This window comes from Macrobrachium nipponense, chromosome 40, assembly GCF_015104395.2.
Source record: "Macrobrachium nipponense isolate FS-2020 chromosome 40, ASM1510439v2, whole genome shotgun sequence".
Taxonomy (NCBI): domain Eukaryota; kingdom Metazoa; phylum Arthropoda; class Malacostraca; order Decapoda; family Palaemonidae; genus Macrobrachium; species Macrobrachium nipponense.
The window spans coordinates 36,164,663-36,185,069 of NC_061101.1; the positions used below are offsets into that span (position 1 = coordinate 36,164,663).

The 20,407-nt window shown below is 37.2% G+C and overlaps 1 protein-coding gene across 3 annotated transcripts in view; it reads left to right on the plus strand.

The window, feature by feature from the left end:
* The window catches only part of LOC135212084 (WSCD family member AGAP003962-like), an 885,772-nt gene that overhangs the window by 301,959 nt on the left and 563,406 nt on the right, over window positions 1–20,407 (plus strand). The gene's annotated exons all lie outside the window — the stretch shown is intronic.

A 20,407-nucleotide genomic window follows, 5' to 3' on the forward strand; every position in this document is an offset into this window, starting at 1 on the left:
AGTAGAAGTCATTGTCCACAGCTTGCTTCTGGAGTTCTTCCAGTTTTTCTCGATGGTTCTCACATTCTTTCTCCTTCCGTGTTAGTTGTTCGTTTATATTTTCAACATCCTTGGCCTTCTGGAAAAATGCGTCTTCCAACTCTTCTATTTTCTTCTTTAGGAGTTTATTTTCCTCTTCAGCGTTATGCTTTTCATCCATGAACTCGTCAAGTAAATCTTGATTCGTTCTCATCAGAGCAGCCTCGTTGAAATTCATATCTTCGAGTTCATCTAGGAGGAAAAAGTTCTCCGACGTTGTATCCTTCCAATCTTCTTTCAAAAGCGAGATCATTTCCGTTGCGTAGTAAAGGTCGTCGTCGTTTTTCTGCGCAGTAGCATCTTGACCAATCTGGAGAGCCTTCTGGTCTTCAATGCACTGATGTGCTCGACCAAAAAGTGCTCCCAGAACAAGAGCTACCGCTTGTTTACTAATAAATAATCCGAGGTTTCGGATCCAATTTCCATTTATGAAAGGTACCACTGATCCGGTTGGGATCAGAGCCAATAGGTTTTTCACAACAAAGTTAAATTTACCAAGGGCAAACATGGTTACCTTTCTTTTCACCTGATCAAATATTTCGAATTGGAAAATGCCACTAGAGCTCCAGGAATTCCCGAGATCTTCATTTTGGCTCCGAGGCCAATTTTCTTGCTTCGGGAGATTCCACACGGAGCCTTCGGAAGGGCTTGGAGTAACTGAAGGCTCCTGAAGACTGCGATGGCTTCAGAAACCATGCAAATGGAGACGACTTTAAAAATGAACCAGTAAGTAATGTCTTCCTTGAGAAAGTAACTAAAAAGAGAGCTGGAAATTTTAACATTTAATCACAGATGATTATGAAACAAAATAAATTATACAAAATTGAGAATTGAAAAAAATTTTGTTAAGATTTTTTTAATGAGAGAAGCGTAAAATTCTTTGGCCTTCCTCTCTCTCTCTCTCTCTCCTCTCTCTCTCTCTCTCTCTCTCTCACACGTACATATATGTATACATGTATGGCCATATACATATACGTATATATATATATATATATATATATATATATATATATATATATATATATAAATACACGCAAGTATATATTCATATATATAAATGATAAAAGGCCCATAAAGCACCATTTCACGTTCCAACAATACATTTCAGATACATTTCAAACGCTTTCGTCTGTGCCTCTTTTCACTGGTAAAATATTTTACCAGTGAAGCGTCTGAATTGCATTGTTGCAACGTATAAATAGTGTTTATGGGCCTTCTATCTTCATATTGTACTACTGTATTAGAGTAATCTATATATATGTATATGAATATATATATTTAGTTGTTCTTACATAATAATGAGGCTATGCTGAACATCATGCTTCTGTATTTGGCATATACTGGCTGCCGATGAGTGCAATTCTATCTTCATTGAATATCATTCCTTATACTCTTTTTCTCATGCCAGAGGTTGTAGTTTTCTGTAAAAGAATACTATTGAGATGGGTATTTGTCTGTCCATCGGCATTTTTTCTCTCCGCCCTCAGATCTTACAAACTATTGAGGCTAGAGGGCTGCAAATTTGCATGTTGATCATCCACCCTCCAGTCATCAAACATACCAAATTGCAGCCCTTTGTCCTCGGTTAGTCTTTATTTTATTCAAGTGTTATGAGTAATGTATAGTTTTTCCATATTATTATTATTATTATTATTAGAGTTATGAATTCATGTTTAATACTTTACTGTATGGAATTGAAGTGTTGAGCTTTTTATTTATTTTTTTTTTTTTGAAATATCGTAGGTTACCAAAATGCATTTAACTTTGTGGAATTCACGTTTGTTATTAGCTTTTGTTTATTTGTAAACTAAGGTTTTCTATGTTGGGTATTTAAAACAGCTTAATGCGTAAATTCATTGAACTAAAGCTTGAAGTTTTACTTTTTAAAACCAAGGCAATGCTAAGAGAGGAGAGAAGAGAGAGGAGGAGAGAGAGAGAAGAGAGAGAGAGAGATAGAGAGAGAGAGAGGAGAGGAGAGAGAGAGAGAGAGAGAGACCGAGAGGAGAGAGAGAGAGATGGACTGTGTAGCATTAAAACATAAATTTTGGCGGTTTGGTTGCAATAAAACCGTGCTTGATATTTCTCTTGAAGAAATTAATGGTTTGTATTTTGATGACTCCAGTCTTTTTACTTATTATTTTGGTTACGTTGAGTCCACAGTTGGCAATCCGGTTTAATAAAACTCTGCTCATGATTTAGATTTAATTGACCTACTATTGTTGTTTCCCTTTGAAAAATGCAAACTTTATTTTTTTATGTTCCAAACTTAAAAGCTTGACTTACTGAGCTGAGTTTCTAAACCTCATCGCAATAGTTTGATTTTATAAACCCAATCGTTCATCCCAGTCATGATATTTGTTTGCAGAACAAAGTTCGACATTTCGGTTTATTAACTTCAAGTATAAATGTAGATACAGGTTTACTGAACCCAGGCTTGTAATTTCAGTTTACTGAGCCTCAGCATGTTTCGCTTTACTAATCCCAAGCTTAATTCCGGTTGACTGAATCTTAGCTTGAGTTGACTGAACCCTAGGTTGATATCTCTACTTAAACCTAACGGTTTCAGTTTGGTATTTCGTTTTACTAAACCCGGACAGGATATATTGGTACACTTAACCCAAGCTTGAAATATCACTTTACAGAACTTCAGCTTGATACTTCTGCTAATTAAAACCGGTCTTGATAGTTGTTTACTGAACCCAAGCTTATATTTCGGTTTAATATGTCAGGTAATTAAAAAAACCAAGCTTGAAATTATGATTTATTTATTTATTAAATAAAAGCTTAGCATGTCGCTGTAACCAAACCAAATCTTGACATTTCAATTCGCTGTGCCAAGACCTCTTTTAATATATATATTTTTTATCAGCTTCTAGTTGGTTTTTCACCTGTGGGGGCCAAGGGTAACATTACTTTAGGAATGGCAGGAATAAGAGACTGGGAATTGGGGTTGGATCGGAGAACACACGCGTTTCAGGGGGAATTGACGAACATTGCAGCGGCAGAGAAAGCTCCCAAATTGGGCATGGGACACAAAAGAAAGAAAAAAAAAAAAAAAGAAATCGCGTGGGCGGGGGGTGGGGGTGGGATAACGGTGGGGGTGCATTGAGCAAAAACGACGTGAGACGGGATGCAACTACGTATGGATCTGAGAGCGAGGGCATGGGCATATGGATCAAAATTAAAGCAGATGTTCGAAGAATTCTTAAAGGAAAAACAGACTTCCAAAATTACCGAGAAAGGAGAAAGGCAAAATCGAAAGAGGATGAGGCTTTTTGAAAATAGGAAGAGATTTTTTGGAGGAGGAAATAGGAAGAGATGGAGGAGAAATAGGAGGAGGGAGGAGGAGAGGAAGAAGGAAAGAGTGGAGGAGAAATAGGAGGAGGAGGAGGAGGAGTAGGAGTCAGAAGAAGAAAGGGTGGCTGGGTTGAAGCTGATTGAAGTTAAAAAAGTTCAGTATATCTTAGTTTAACCAGACCACTAAGCTGATTAACAGCTCTTCAGGGCTGGCCCGAAGGATTAAATATTTTTACGTGGTTAGGAACCAATTGGTTGCCTAGCAACGGGAACTACAATTTATTGTGGGATCCGAGAAGTGAATTTTTATCACCAGAAATAAATTCCTCTGATTCCGCTTTGGCAGAGCTGGGAATCGAACTTCGGACCACCGGATTGACAGCCGAGCTCGAAACCGCCACCCGTCCAGTGTGGAACTATATGTTGATTGAAGTAACGTGATTACTATATATACCACTCTTCGTTCGAATCGTAAAACATTCAACAACGTCAGGTCTGGATAGTACACTTGGACTGGTGACCACAAGGAAAGCAGAGCGCCGTCGGACGATTCATTATTCGTCATCCTTGAGTTTCAACCAACTTCATTGTGGGTTTTCATTTATTTATTCCTTTTTGTACTTTTTTTATATAGTTTTACTCCCATTTACGTATTCTCTGACTCATAATTACATTTAATCTTTTTAGAGGTAGGTTTTTATCAAGCTTTTGGTATTTTAATCCACACTCCTCCTCCACCTCCTCCTCCTCCTCCTCCTCCTCCTCCTCCTCCTCATTTGTGTGTGTGGAGGGTGATGGGACAGGGATAGGTAAGGGCCTCCTTGGGTTGACCATCCCATTGGCTATTGCACGTTGACAGTTTTTTTTCTTTTGATACAGGTGTTTGTTATAATCATATACCTTGAGAAAACTATCCCGCTGTTACATGCTATATTACTACAAACCCGCGTTGATTTGATTGTTTGTCATAACCAATAAATATACCGATAGATATATGGATGGATAACTGAAAAAAAAAAGTTAAGGCGATTTGGCGTTGCTTTGAAGTATTCCTGCAGTCTTTGTAAAGTAGCATTACAAATTTTTTAAAATATTATTGAAGCCTTATGAAAACTTGAGATTATCAACATTCAAAACACTGCCGGGAGGATGTTTCCATATTTTATTGTAAAGGGAAAGGTAAAAAAAAAAAAAAAAAAATCTGAGACTACTTGTGGCACCCTGGCGTCTCAACAGAATGTTGATGATGGACAAAACGAGTTTCACCCCCGTAGCGGGGTGTAACTCGTAAGGCTCTTTGCAACGTCCTTTTGTCCTCTAGCTGCATCCCCTTTCATTTCTTTTACTGTACTTCCGTTCATATTATCTTTCTTCCATCTCACTTTGTACCCTCTGCTAACAATTGTTTCATAATGCAACAACGAAGTTTTCCTCATGTTACACCTTTCAAACATTTTTACTCTGAACTCCCTTTCCATCGCTGAATGACCTCATAGGTCCCAGTGTTTGGTCTTTGGCCTAAACGTCATATGCCATTCCTGTTGCCCACCATTGTTTGGAAGAAGGAAACCACCACTTCCAGCAGTTTTATGGAGACAATAAGGACCCTTGGAGGATTTTAGCTTCCGCACAAAAGGTACCAGAATGAGAAGAGGCTTCATGGATGATAAAATTAGATTTCCGTCTGATGAATCGAATATTAGAATAAGCTTACTAATGCTAGGCACTTTTTCCTAGCCATCAGTAGAGTATGAACGTTGGTGTCACCTAGCAACCTCGTCTTATAAAACAAGTTTTTTCGTATATAAGTTACAGAACATTATGATGACCCCAACACTAACCAAAAGGAGCAAAAATTTGGAATTGAAAGTTGCATCAGACCTTTAGAGTCTGATATTAGCTGCATTTGGTTACAGTGGTGCTTCAGAAACTAACAAAAGTGCTTGTCAGAAAGTCCGATACTGTAGAATTCATCATTCCTCTGTTTTGTGTCAAGATTTTCTCGAATTTCAATCCGATTTTCGATCATACAGACTAACATATCCAGGGATTTCAGTAATCGTATTTTGATAATCCTTCCTCTTAAATGATTACAGTCATCATTTACATTTCCCCTTTGGGGGGGGATGGGGGGCGGAGGGAGTGGTAGTGCACCTCAGGGTGTACGCTGTAGGCACTACTTAAGGTTCTTTGTAGCGTCCATTCGGTCCCCAGCTTCAACCCCTTTAATTCCTTTTACTGTAGCTCCATTCATATTCGCTTTCTTCTGTCTTGCTATCCACCTCCTAACAATTATTTCGTCGTGCGACTGCGAGGCTTTCCCCCTGTTGCATTTTTCAAACCTTTCCATTTTCAAGTTCCCTGTCAGCACTGAATGACTTCATAAGTCCCAGCGCTTGGCCTTCCTTACCATTATTTATATCCTACAAAATCTATATATATATTTCTTGTTTTTTCCTTCACGACTCTTCACTTGCAGTGTTTCAATGCGCAAGTTAAGAGACAGTGGCCATCATCAGTGCTAATTTGAAAAAGAAATGTTTAACCCTTTCATTCTTCCTTTTGTAAATATTTTTTCTGGTTTAATATCACCCGGCAGTGTCCGTCACAAATTCGTGGTCTTTTGTCTCTTTATGAAAGCATTCATCATCTCTCAGAGTTCTCGGTATTTACGCACATTTATTCCCTCTACGTTCAGGTTATATAGATGTACAGTAAGTTCCAGAAGTGAAGCGACAAATCTCAGAATTGATCGTACTTCTATAGAAACTCATGGGGTTGCCAGGTAGTATATTTTATTCCAATTATTGTCATCCTATTTATCTGATAATACGTATCAGTGATTAACTGTATAAGCGCACAAAGTATTTCCCCAGTGAATGATCAATGTTAGTTCAGTAATTGTTTATTAATAGAAAAAAAAAAGAATTTCCCCAAAGAAACATCTGCGGCTTCCAAAGTGTGATATGAAGTGTTCACCATAGAGTGGCAGCAGGAACCGTGTGCATAAGCATTGGCCTAATATTTGTAAATTAACTTTCTACTTTTATAGCGTTGTATCGAAAGTTATTATGATTTCTTTTGATAAAGCACAGAGAAGTTTAGCATCTGATTAAATGAAATATAAATAACACAAGTTGGTGTAAAAAAAGAAAAACGAAATCCAAGTTATGTGCGCGTTTAGCGTTGGTTACATGGTTACGCCTATTTCAAGAATTAAGGAAATATATTTTCCAGCTTGTTAGTTTATAATTTCATGGAATTTCTCGATTGTGCAAATTTTTGCATGCGGAATTGCGTTCAGGGTCGCACCAAACAAGTATTTTCGTAGGTTTCCACCTTTTTTTTTTTCAGTGCATAAGTGAGACTATTCTTGTCCATACGATCCGGAGTGTGAATATGCTTGGCGAGCATTATTTTAATTCGAGTATCCCCTGTTATGCTCTCTCTCTCTCTCTCTCTCTCTCTCTCTCTCTCTCTGTAAGGTCTGTAAGGTAAGGTCTCTCAGGACGTTTTTTATCTATCAGGAATAACCAGAGGCCTGTATTTTAAGAATCGAGCACTAGGCCTATCGGTCATGCTCGGTGCTTCTTTATATATATATATATATATATATATATATATATATATATATATATATATATATATATATATATATACCCCATATATATATATATATATATATATATATATATATATATATATATCCCCAAAAAACTCATAAATTTCTGTTATGCAATAATACTTGACTGGATCGAACTGATTACTGGTTGTAGTGGAAATATGAATTTGGGTGATATCACTCCCTTATGATACGCCCACTTACGCAAATTTCACGGTTGGGATATGATTCGAAGATTTGAGGTAATAGGTTGAAGTGAAAAAGGTGGAGTTAGTATTGTGGGTAGAGGTAGAGGTAGAGGGGGGAAGGGGCGGTTGGGGTCTGTCGTCTCCCTACTTAACCAGATGGTGATTTTACGGGTGTTCTGGTTGCTTGCGACCGACTTTCTTATTTTTTATATAGCGAGTTCTGTTTCCCAGGTGCAAGGGCAGGGTCCTGGTGTCGGTCCTGAAGTTTCTATCTTTGCCTAAATAACAGACAGTGGCCCTGCATTGTAAGCCTTGCAATGCCCGGAACTAGGCCTAGTCACCTGAAGGTAGCAGCAGAGGTTAGAGCCTTTCTCGAAGATGGTGTTTTATGCTCGGTCCTACAAGCAAGAATCAGAACTACCAACCATCCTTAACTTCTAATTGAATCTAGGTGCATTCATGGTTGATTATATTTAATGTCGCAGAGATTTTCCCTTCACATTCTATTGATACTTGCATGGTTTTATGCATCTTCGCTAAAATAATTGATAATACACTATAATATTAAATATTTGTTTCCACATTGCTCGAAATATACAATGGTAATGTTGGTAATCCTGTATTGAACGAGAATTTCAAATTGTTTCGTTTCTATAGTTTGAAGTAATTGCTATACTTTGAAATAATTTTTTCTTATGATTGTTATAAATATCATAGATTTGATATTTGTGCATCATATGTTTGCTTTATTTTGCTTGATAGAGCTTTCACTGTAGAAAAAAAAAAATTTTTCAGCTACGAGTTGTAGTTAACAGTTAGTGAATTTCGAACGAAATTCTGTGACATTTGTCGCTTCAGTTTTGGAACTTACTGTACAAGCCGACTCCGAGGATGAGGTAGAAGCCCTTCGACAGCAGCAACGATCGGCTCCGCTTCCTCAACGTCCTTGTCACGAAGGCAGATCAGAATCTAACCACGAGAGTCTACACCAAAGCTACAAATCCTGGGCTTTGGCTAAATGGAGACAGCGAGTGTCCTGCGGGGTTCACGACAACCACAGTCAGGGCTTTCGTCAGGAGGGCACTCTCGCACTGTTCGACGTGGCAGGACACGCACCTCAAACTCGACCGAGCATCCCAGATGCTGATCAACAATGGGTACTCAGATAAACTCGTAAATCGAGAAATACGAGCCGCCCTCAACAAATGGTACATGACAGAGGAAGAGAAAAGGAACCTTCCACCCCTGGAGGATATAAAACTTTTCTACAAAGCCTTCATGCACCACCAATACAAGGATGACGAAACAGCCATCAAGAAAATAATAGAGGAACACATCCGCCCTATGGGGGAAGGGAAGAGGGTGTCCCTCATTATTTACTACAAGAATTGGCGTACAAAGGACCTCCTGTTGAAGAACAACCCCTCCCTGCCCGCAGGAGACCCCCTCAAGCAGTCCAATGTCATCTACCAATATTTATGCTCGCCCAAGGATGCCCTGGGATTTACATCGGTATGATGACGATGCGCCTGTCTAAAAGGATCTCCTGCCACGCCCAGTAGGGAGCCATTAGGCAGCACTCCCTTACACAAGAGCTGAACAGCATGAGTTACGACATCATCAGGAATGTCAAAATCATCGGGAGAGCACTGACCCACAACGTCTGCGCCTCCTAGAAGCGCTTTTTATTCTTGAACAAAAGCCTCCCCTCAACACCACTCAAGAAGCGTTCCTGATACCGACGCGTGTGAGGAGGACCGCGCCCCTCCCTCCCAACGAAAGTACCAGCGCGCATGAGACGATCAACACCGGACATGAAGCACATAATTATGAAAATAATACCAGGGGTGACGTCACTCAGGTAGAAGCCAATCAAGAGGCTCCCAGTGATATTCCCCGCCTGAGGAGGTCCGTATGATTCAAGAACGCTCGCCGTAAGAGTCACCCTCCCAGGAACCAATGAAAACTCGACCTGCCCCAGGGGTTCTCCAGACCGTACTCGAGAGCCTGCAACTACAGGATATAAGGAGAAGGATTTGCCGCCTGTGCTGGCACAAGGCCAGCTTAATCTCAGACAACAACAACACTGGAATTCCTACGGGCTGCTCTTGAGCAAGAGCCCGCACTGGCATAAAGCCAGCTTAATCTTCAACAACAACAACACTGGAATTCAGTCCCTCAGTAGTCATCACTGGAAAATGTCCTGTAGATCTGGACGAAACGTCGCGTTGGAGAGAGAGAGAGAGAGAGAGAGAGAATTGTATAGGCAATAATAAACACCAAAATGACTCAACCGGATTTTACCATGCCCTTTGGTGCGTTGCTCGCCAGTCTAAGAAGCAGAGAGAAAGCTGTCATCAGAAAAATAGAGAAGACTCTCTACAAGATTAATAGTGCTGAAGCAGCAACAATTTTTATCAAAACTTGTCTATGAGAGGGTCTCCTTCCGATATATTATTATAATTATTATTATTTGTTTAATTTCTTACTCCTTTTTACCATAATATATATATATATATATATATATATATATATATATATATATATATATATATATATATATATATATATATATATATATATATATATATATAATATATAAATTTCATTCAGCAGTTATCACTGATTTACTTCCAGTAGTTGTCTTTCTGTATGAAGTCTGTTCTGTTAACATATATTCTACTTTGTCTAAGCGTGGAGTATGTTATTTCCACTTATTTTATATGTTAGTCCTTGTTTTTTATATTATATTACTAAACTTCTTTAGGTCAGAGTGTATGACTTCCTGTGTATGTGTGTGTGTTTATGTGTGATGTGGGGAGGAGGGACGCGAAGATACAAAAGTAATTTTTAAGCAACGAACAAAACCGGACGTAAATGAGTTAGTATGGATGAAAGTTGGTGGTAAAATGGAGTGGTTTCGATTCACAAGCTTTTCATGTGTCAGAGAGAGAGAGAGAGAGAGAGAGAGAGAGAGAGAGAGAGAGAGAAAAGTGGTGAGCAAGTGATATGAAGCCTTCAGCCATGATGAATTGCAAAGCGGGTCAAGTTTTTTCCTCTCGTGTCTGCGTCCAAAAGTGCCGATTCTTTTTGCGATTTGGCTTTCGGCCGGTAATGGAGCTTGCACAGAATTTTGGAGGGCTTTTTTTCTGATTTTTCTGTTTATTGAGTTTTTGATGAAGCCTTTTTCTTCAAAAACTTATACTGAAACTGCCTAAGCGCCGCCACCCAACCCCGCTTACTTCAGGCACATCGTACTGGGATCTCTCTCTCTCTCTCTCTCCTTCTTACTTCTATTTCAAGTATAAAGTTTATTTATTGTGCTTCGCAGCTTATTCTTCCTAAAATAGGTCTATGTATAAATTCTGAGGAGTATAAATTTAAGTAGCTTTTTGTCAGAAGTTGTGTTTTCACGGCAAATTTGAACCATTATGCCAATAAAAAGGGAGTATTATTAATGTGTGTAATGTTGGATGTTTATGTATATATTTATGTATTTGTGTATATTTTTACACGCACCCCATAAATGTATGATAAATCTTTCCTTGTGTGACTCAGCTGCATAAAACGCAATGTGTATCCCTATGTTTCTTCTCTGTGCGTAACTTCCGCCGCCACCACCACCACCACCACCTTCCACCCTCCACAGAATATGGCATTAGGCTTGAGAATCGGGACGGTACGTGTCGTCTTTTACGCTTGGGACGGTAGACTGTTAGTAATCTCAAGGGTGGTCAACCTCTCTCCATTTTGACAATAAGAGCTTAACAGCGTTAATTAGTGTGATGTGAGAACAACTTTGTGTTGCCTGTCTTCAAATAACCCCAGAATAAGAGTATGGATGAAGATGACTGCACTGGAATTTATATCCAGTAATATTTATTCATAGAATAGGGAATTACTCTCAAGATGTGATCACTTCTCTTTCAGGTAGTTGAGCGTGATTCCTCTTGTTTTTAATGGTGCGCGCGTAGTGAACTGGAAACAGGCGCTGTTGTCTCCCATACCCTCCCGATCCCCTACCAGGGGCGGACAAAGAGGTTTGCAGTAGGAGGTTTGATGTCTCCCTTACGCTCCCATTCCCCTAGTTACCGCGCCCCAACCCCGTGCCGGACAAATCGGTTTGCAGGAGTGGATGGCTGTTTCACCTGGGGGAGCCCAAACAAGATCAGCTCCACCCGGATTTTATTATTAAAGAAGATTTCCCAGTTTTTCTTAATTGGTGTTGGTTATGCTTTTAGGCTGCTTGTTAATAAGCTGGAACCGACACTCATAAAATGATGTTAATAAATATTTTACCAGTGGGCTTCATACTGGTAACACGTAAATATATTTTGAAGTAGATTTGATATAATAGGTCGTAAAATATCCGTACGAGGTTTCGGTGTATGAATTTATGTATGTTAGTGTGTGTGTTGCTCAGCCTTAGCGCGAGCTTTGTGGTCTCTGGACGGTCTCCTCCTCTAAAAGTGTAAATTTTTAATTAGATTTAACATTGGTAATTAACACACACGTCGCAAACTCGACCTATAAATCTTTTGATTTTTTATTTTATCTTTTTACGCCTTATTCCACGAAGGTTCTTTGCAGCGTGCCTTCGGCCCTTAGCTGCAACACCTTTCGTTCCTTTTACTGTACCTCTTCCATATTCTCTCTCTTCCAAATTACTTATCACCCTCTTCTAACAATTGATTCATAGTGCAACTGCGAGGTTTTCCTTCTTTCAAACCTTTTACTGTCAATTTCCGTTTCAGTCCTGAATGACCTCATAGGTCCCAGTGCTCGGCCTTTGGCCGAAATTCTGTATTCAATTCAATTCAATTTATGCCCATTACAACAAATGAGGAATTCGAAAAATTCGCCCCTTTCATTTGCCCAGTGAAATCTCCATGCTCGTCTACCTTCTTTACTTCTCTGAGCGATCAGCATCGTCTTGACGAGATTTCTTTGTTTGAGAGAAGTTTCCAAGGGAAAGGAAATCAATCGAGTGGCTCGAGATGTATAATGTCCGCCGGGAAAGACACCCTAATGAGGATACGTTTCACTTGGTTCAGAAGATCATATTGGCGGGGAAATAAAGGGGATTTTTCCTAGGTAGTGACCCCAAGGGTTTTCAGGGATCTTTGTCAAGGACTATTATTTCTTGGGGGTCATTATCTTTATGATATTTACAGTCTTTTGTTCATGTTTTGACGATAATCCCCACCGGGCTTGTACTAAAAACGCCGCAAAGGCTAAAACCCGTGGGACTCACTATATAGGAAAAATGCATGAAGGGAAATTATCATTTAGAAAGAAAAGGTTTCGAATGTTGTTCACTCAGAAGACTTTCTCTAGAATTGACAACTATTTAACAGAGGAAACGGGTTAGTAGCTTCGTTGCCCTGATTACCTCTCTTCTTTCCTGAATCCCAATTGAGTCCCTGAAACTCGATGAGGTCAGAGTTTCGCTTGTGACCTCAGCCTCCTGATCTCGTTCCGCTCTCAGCATCCCTGACTCGAAGGTCGTCCTTCTCGAGAGGATCAGCATTTGGCCGGAACTTCACGTCCTGCAAAGTCTGTGGAAAGATTCGGTTCTCTCCGTCTGTTGAATTTCAGATGTTGTTGGAAGGAATCCCTCGTTTTTTTTTCTTTTTCTCCTTCTCTCAAGATGTGTTGGAAAAGAATCTCTCTCTTCTCTCCTCTCTCTCTCTCTCTCTCTCTCTCTCTCTCTCTCTCGCAGTAGAAGCCGATCAGTCCATGACGGGGCCAGTTACCGCCCAATTTACTTGGTCGGAAGAGGGAATATATTTAGACAGGATTTCGCTTTACTTTTATGTATGGTTTTTACCGGTTATTCTGGTTATTCACCGTGGAATTATCATTATCTTCACTATTTAAACATAATTTTTATTTACCAAATGAGCTTTTTATTTTTTCTCTGATTATTTAATTATTATTTATAGTTACGTATCAGTGACGTTGCATTGTGGATTATTTCCTCATTTTATTAGTATTATTATTTGTTAATAGTATTATGGGGTAGATGAGAAAAATGTGGGCATGAGAAAGGTTTATGAATGAGGTAAACTAGTCATCATATTTGCGGTAGTAAATTGGCTGAAAATGTGATGGACAGACTTCCAGCCTTTTTTTCCTTTTTTTTTCATTGAGACATAACTATTTTTGTGAATTTTCCAATTCGGGATAAATTCGTATGGCACTGTTGTTGATTGTCATACAAAATACTCCCTCTTCGATTGCATTTTAGCTTTGGTTCATTTTACACAAAATTGATTGAAAAGAAAGTACATATCCCAACGATGTTGGGAACAGGCAAAGTCCGCTGTCTGGTGTGTGTGTGTATGTGTGTGCGTGTGTGCGTGTTTTAACAGGGTATTTGAAAAAGGGAACATAATCTGATGAAACTCGTTGAATTAACTTAACAGAAGCATTTATCAAGATGATTCCACATTGGAGAAAGAATTCAGGTTTGACTGATGATTCGTTACCAAAGAAAGTATTTCAGCTCTGAGCCATCGTCTATCTAAAATCATTACTTTCGAGAACACCTGTTGAATATAGTACTTTCCACTGGGCATCAAAATCTGTACTCCCATTCTTGTAATATCACGCTAATGCATGTTTTAAAATAGAAATCTCCGGTGTTTTGACTGAATCGTAGCGAGCTGTTTGTTTTCTGGATTTGGCGGTGGGTTGCACTCAGTCCTTTTTGTTCCCTTATGCTTCAGGCAAAGTAGTGGTTATGCATTATCACTTTATGAGAGAGAGAGAGAGAGAGAGAGAGAGAGAGAGAGCTGTTGCGGCATAAGCTCTTTTGTACACTCATGTGTTGTTAATCCGAATTATCTTTAATTCATCATGTTAGAGTCTACTGACCGAGGATGATTAAATTGCATAAAAGTCAAAACAATTTCATCCAGATACTTCGAAGAAATAATATCAAATATATATGATTTGCCATTCCATTAAAAAGCCATGTAGTTAAATATTTATTGCGGATTTAATCCCATCCTGGATATAACGAGGAGGGAGCTGACGGTGATGAATTGTCGAACAGAATAAAATTTGGAAACATTTAATAAGCAGACATTTACTTGTCAGGCTGAGTACCAGACATCTGTGCTATTTTATTTTCTTCTTTTGTGCGGTTGTTGATTTTAGCTTTTGAGTTTCACAAATTAAGTATTGTCCTGCTCTCACACGTATTATGTATAAATTATAAATTATATATATATAATATATATAGATATATATATATTATATATATATATATATAGATATATATATATATATATAAATTTATATATTATATATATATATATATATATATATATTACCATATATATATATATATATATATATATATATACTATATAAGTAATACACTTACCTGATATGAGCTAGTTATGGTGTTCCCTTTGGAGTGAAATCACTCAACCTTGAAAGGATGAGCTAGCTATGATGTTCCCTTTGGAGTGAAATAATTCAACCTTGAAATACAAGAATCGGAAAAAAAAAAAATTGGAAAAAAAAAATTGGAAGAAAATTAAATTTTTTATTTAATAGCATTTCATAACGAGTTCATTATACTGGGTAATTAAACGGAAAATGGAATCTTAGTACGGATCCAAATTTATATTTTCAGAATTTCTTGACAAGGGGGAACTAAATGAATGAGGATGAGTAGAGAGACTGTGCATTCATTCCACAAATTCCCAGAGCAAAGACGTAGTGTAACTTTTGTTGCAAGTTCTTCGGTTTTGTCATTGTGCCTGCATTTGGAGTTCAACTATCTATCTATCTATCTATCTATCTATCTATCTATCTATCTATCTATCTATCTATCTATATATAATATATATATATTATATATATATTATATATATATATATATATATATATATATATATATATATATATATATATATATATATATATATATCTTGTGGTAGGGTCAGATCTTAGTTTCGTAAAAGTATCAGTATCATTTAGCAATGAATAAAAGTGACTCTGTAAGTAAAGTAATGACATTGCTAAATGATACTGATACTTATACGAAACTGAGGTCTGACCCTACACAGACAGTGAACTCCCATTTTAATAAACAAATTAAATCCATTTTGAAGGGCTTGGGCCATTTAATTAAACAGTTTACACCGCAATGCGCCTTCCTACCTTATATGTATGGTTTAGTTAGTGGGCTCAGTTACGTATAATTTATCTAAATGGCTTGTAAAAATTCTTACTCCTTTGGTAGGAAACATTTCTAACACGAATGTTAAAAACAATGTTGATTTTATAAACAAATTGAATAGTTTAAATTTGAATTTTGATTTTAATATGTTTAGTTTTGATGTTGTCTCTTTATTTACAAAAGTGCCTGTAGATGACTTACTTGAATATTTGGAGGATGAATTAGAACGTCATGACATTCCCTTAAGTGTAGCAAACCTCATTAGTCTAATAAGGTTATGTATCAAAGATAGTAAATTTTGTTTTAATGGCGAATTTTTTGTACAAAAGTTTGGCATGGCTATGGGTAATCCCTTATCTCCTGTCCTTAGCAATATTTACATGGAATTTTTTGAGACAAAACTCTTACCAAGAATTTTGCCCCAAAAAGTTATTTGGTTTAGGTATGTGGATGATATTTTCTGTATTTGGCCAGTTCACGAAAATCTCCAGGAATTCCTTAATAATCTCAATAATTTAGTCCCTTCTATAAAATTTACTGTAGAGGAAGAAAGAAATTGTCATTTGAATTTTCTTGATGTAACTGTCCATAGAAATGATAGAAATTTCACCTTTTCAGTCTTTCGAAAATCAACTAACATTGCCTCGTTTGTTCATTACTACTCCAATCACCATCAAAATGTTAAATTCTCTGGGTTTTTTTCTGGGATGTTCCTAAGGGCTTTACGTGTCTGTAGCCCGCAGTTTATTGATGCTGAAATTAAAACTATTTATGATATTGGATGGAAACTTAAATACCCAAGGACTTTTGTAGATGTGGCATGGAAAAGAGGTAGGAAAACATTTTATTCAACTAATGACAAACTTGAATTTAGTAAACATAACATTCTAAAATTACCCTATGATGAAAGGTTTTTAGATATTCCTAGAATTTTAAAGCTTCTTAACATAAATGTTGTTTTCAGTAATATTAATGTCAAGAGTTTAGTAATCAAAAATTCTCCTAAAGATCTTCCAGGCTGCATAAATGAAATTCCTTGCAAAAAGTGTGATAAAGTCTATTACGGACAGACCGGTAAACCTCTTTCACAACGTCTCAAACAGCACCAATATTCTCTGAGAACTGGGCAACTATCGAATGCATTATTCGTACATATGAAAGATTTAGATCATCCTATTAACTGGAGTCAAGCAAGAGCCTTAATCCCATGTAATGACACAGTTAAAAGGAATATCATTGAATCTTGTTTCATCAAGTCAAATAATAGAAATGTTCTAAATTTAAGTCTTGGTTTATTTAAACTTGATGCTTTCATAATGAAAAAAGTTGTAGATAAATATAATCAACAAAAGTAATATATTCAGTTATTACATGTTTTGGACTGTAAAGATACTTTGTAATTTCGGTTAGGGTCAAATCTGTTTAGGTTTGTGACTGTGTGATATCCGATAATCCTGGATTATCTCTTTTAATTTTTACCCTTTTGACGATTAACCATCTGGTATTCTTGATCTTGTTGTGTACCTGAGACTTTTCTCTCCAATTGTATTTCATTAGCTCCTTGACAATGTCTTAGTAAAGACGAAAGCGCTTGGATTTCTGACTATCATTTTCCTGTGGTATTCGCTTATATATATATATATATATATATATATATATATATATATATATATATATATATATGTATGTATGTATGTATGTATATATGTGTGTGTGTGTATGTATGTATGTATTTATATGCATGTATTATATACATACATACGTACATATATATATATTTATATTACGCATTTCCTTTTACAGAGGTTGGATAGAAAAGAAGTTAGTCCTTGTTTCTCAGCAACTCCTAGGATGAAATGGCTACTCTTGTTTGGGTGCGAGCGCGTCTGAGCATAAAAACCTTAGCTTTACCTGGAGTTGTAAAGGTTGATTTATTTCCCTGACCAGAGGTCATAAAGGTTAGAGTTGCTTTTCCCCGGCTACTTCTAACGCTAGCACATTTTTGTCTGTTTACCTCCAGGAAGCATTTTTGTTCTTGTTTTTTTTAAAAGTAAGTTTGCTGAATAATCAGTGTTTCTCTCTTAGCACAGAATTCATTTACGGAAGCATTTCGCTTATGTCACAGTTTATGGAGCTTTGATTATTTGGTGTTCAATTAGATACCAATTAGGAAATAGCTGATAGCGTAGGAAAGTGACTAGAGGTTTTGCCGAACAGAAATCTTTCCGACAGCTGAAGTATTGGCCTCGTCGACCCATTACTATTCGGTGGAGAAACCTACATTCAAGCGCTGCATTTGTATTTCCTCAACGCTGTGGAGGCCAGGCTCGAATTTTGATTTCCCGGAGATCTGTAAGTATTGAAGTCCCATTAGAAGCAATTTGCCATAGTCTGGAGCTGACATTTTTCAGTTGATTTAATCCTTTGTTACGTACTTATAAGTTTTGAATGGCGCCCATGAAAAGGATTAAGTTGGAAAGAGATAACATGGGGTTTCTTTTGCTTTTGTCATCTACCATCCTTATCATTTCAGTTTATGGCTAAGCCTTTATGTTACTTTGAAGAAATAAGATGGCGACGAAAGTTCGCAGATTGTAAAGAAAAGAAAGTTTTATAAATAAATATTAAAAATACTCATATTATCAAATACATCGAAATCTGTTCACATGAAGTCTTCCTTGAGGTTTATTGAAAGGTTAGTTTATCCTTTGTGAAGGATGCCATGAATACTTAGCATCGACGTAAAGGTCGAGGATATACTGGAATGGTTGCTGGTGCCTTTCAAGATTGAACGAATAACCCCGATGCTTTCTCTTCTGCAGAAATTTGTGGGCTGTGCTTAAGGGATCACGTGTCATTAAACCGTTCCTACTTGTTGAATACAAGCACTTCAAACAAGCATAGTATTCATGAGAAATTCCTGTTGAGTCATGAATAGTATTATTTTATTCCTGATGCCATTATATGTTGTGTTGGTGCTAATACTCTTATTTTGTGCTTCTGTTGTCATTAATATTATTGTAGTTTTATTAAAGACAACCAACTGCATTCATGCCTTCTTCTCTGGTGGAGACATTTCAGTTGCAGGTCGTAAGGTTTCTTCTTTTATACCAGTGTCCTATAACGTTGGTTTGGCTTCACATCATTCCAGAAGGCGGGGATGGGGGGGTTGGGGGCCGTTAGTTTTACAACAAAAGTGTTGTACCAATCTTGTCTTCTTGAGTGAATACGTATGTTACAGATTGCAGGTTTTCTCTTTTATTACCCCATAAACTGTGACTGTATGTTCATAATATGACGTGATATATGAGCACATGGGCCGCAAGCCCGCAACCCTTTCTCATATACATATATGAATTTACGTATTTATGCACATGATGAAACAAGCATGTATACACACTTATGTGTGGGAGTTGCACATTAACGGATATAATACCTTCATATATATTGTAATGCGAAGTGTAATCCCAACGGTCTCCGGATGACATTTGGAGCCTCAGGATTGCAGTATATACTATATTCTGTTGCTGATATTTTCTTGTGTGGATATCAAAGGCCAAGGAAAACCTCAAATCATCGATCAAACGGCGTTGTCTACATTCATTGTAGAGCAACATTAACGGTAGGTCACAGGGTTATTGAGAAGGGCGTCTGCGCTTTTTTGTCAGGTCTAGACTTTTAGCTTAGCGCAGGTGCCCCATTACAGCTGGGTCGACTGGGTAGGTGGCAAATCTGAATCGAATGACAGTGCACGCCAATACCTAAGACTCGAGGCCCCATCATGCCTCTTTACAAACAGAAAACATAAGACACTTGCATTGAGAACAGAAATAAGTGAAAAAAAAAAAATAAAGACGTTCATGTCTGTCTTCACTGGAACCAGATCTGGTTGGAGCCACATCCTCGAGTGCGCTAGATATTCATCTTCTTCCCTCTAGATCATCTCATTAGCAAAGATACTTGCATATATGTATGTTTATATGTACACATGCATATTTGTCTTTTTTATAGTACGAGCATTCTTTTGATAGGCTTTTGCTTACTAAGTCTTTTTGACTCTTGAAAGTGGAATGCATGTTCATGAATTCTAAATATGATAAATGACTCTTTCAGCTGAATTATTCAGAGGGTTAAGCTTCTATATAATTTTTTTTCATGAGCTTATCCAACCCAATCTTTTTTTGAGTCATGTAACTGAAACATTTTAAGGTCAACGACCCTGTCCTTACTTTAGACTCAATTTTGTGTGTGCAGTGATGAGGGGGTCTCTCTCTTTTTTATTTTTTTAACTATTGATCATTGTATCGTCGGACCAAGAGACACTTCCATTTTTTTTATGAGGCTGTTATGAAACTCCCGTTAGGTCACCAGTTTTAATTTTCAGTGACTGATTACTTTACTCTTCATATTGCGAGTCTCTAGAATTTAGTCATAATTTATCTTAACTTTATTTCATATCCATCTTTTTGAGACTATGCAATGTTTCATTTGGACTGAATCCAAACTGTATCCCTACATTGATTTTGTGATAACGCATAAAAAGAATCAAATTGCACGTAACATGTCAATTTACTAAAATGATTTTATTCATGAATTTGAAAGGATGTAATTGATGAATCTAATTTGGGCATTGGAAGGCTGTTAAACAACATTAGAGTTAAAACTGCTTATTGAATGATTCCGGCATGGTAGAATTTATTCAGAGGAATGAAGCCTATTCAGGCATTTATCTCTGTGTAGTTACACTAAAAGCGTTTCAGGTTTCATAGTTCCTGTTATCGACTCAAATTGCAATGGTTAGATGCTTTCCCTTCGAGGTTCTCGTGTTGTTCCCTTGAAAGATACAGCTAGACTTTTAGATACGTTCCCAGAGACAAACAGGCTTTGAATTCTTTGTATATATATATATATATATATATATATATATATATATATATTATATATATATATATATATATATATATATATATATATATATATACACAAAGAATTCAAAAATTCAAAGCCTGTTTGTCTCTGGGAACG